The following is a 1,150-nucleotide window of genomic DNA, read 5'->3' as shown; positions in this document are numbered from 1 at the left end:
GGACTACCAAATCCCTAAGAGAATATTGCAAACTTACAACAAAACAGTGATCATGCCAGTACTTAGCTATTGTGCCAGTGTCTGGTGCCACAGACTTTTTATGAACATAAAACTAAGACAAACAATAAATCGGGCACAAAGAGGGGTACTTATAAGAACCCTAAATGTAATAAAAACCATGTCAATGGAGGCTCTACAGGTACTGGCTCAGGAAGAACCAATACATTTCCAGGTACTAAGACAGGCCGATAAAATGTGGACGAAAAATAACGAAAATACAAAAATTTTAGAAATACTAGGACAAATTCCAAATAACGAAGCAGAGTTAGATAAAATTATTGAAAGGAAATGGCAACGGGAATGGGAAAACTCAAGTAAAGGACAGAAACTAAAAGAATACATACCGACGATACAAATAAGGAAAGAGATGCCAAACCTTAATAAGGAGACCATGGAGACACTTTCTGGCCATGGACCATTTAAGTCACATTTATACAGGATCACAATAGAAGAAAACCAGACATGTATCTGCGGAATGGCCCAGGCACCCGAACATGTAACATGGACTTGTGTACACTTTATAACTAGATAAGATATAATAAATATCAGAGACGAACTCAAAAATGAAACATGGGAAAACATCAGACAGGATCAAATAAAGCTACAGAAGTTCCAAGAATTGACAAAACACGTACTGGGAAACCTGTGGAACAGAAGAATTGAAAACAGAAGAAGGAGAGAGCGGAACACAAACTAGTTTTAGAGAAAATATAACATACAGAATTCTGTTTACAAAAATAAATAAATTTTATAAAATTCCTGGAATGAAAACCGGAATAGGAAGACACTACTCTTGTTTTGTGTTTAGTGTTTAGTGTCAGTGCTAGTGTCTTATTGTTAATTGTGTGTCCTATATGTGAATGTTTGGTGCGATCTCAAGAAATAAACAAAATCTATATTATAAAAGAGAACGTACAAATCCTTTGTTCCCTCATCACGCTAATACGGCTGAACCAATTTCTTTTATTTTTGGGGGGTTATTAGGATTTGGACCCTAGATGGTTTTTATCATATCACTTTAATTTTTAATTACCAGTGTCTTGAGATAATTGACCATTCAAGTGTCCATAACGTACAAATCCTTTGTTAG

This window comes from Thermobia domestica, chromosome 5 (genome assembly GCF_964235325.1).
Source record: "Thermobia domestica chromosome 5, izTheDome1.hap1.1, whole genome shotgun sequence".
NCBI lineage: Eukaryota > Metazoa > Arthropoda > Insecta > Zygentoma > Lepismatidae > Thermobia > Thermobia domestica.
Note: the sequence above shows the minus strand (reverse complement) of the source record.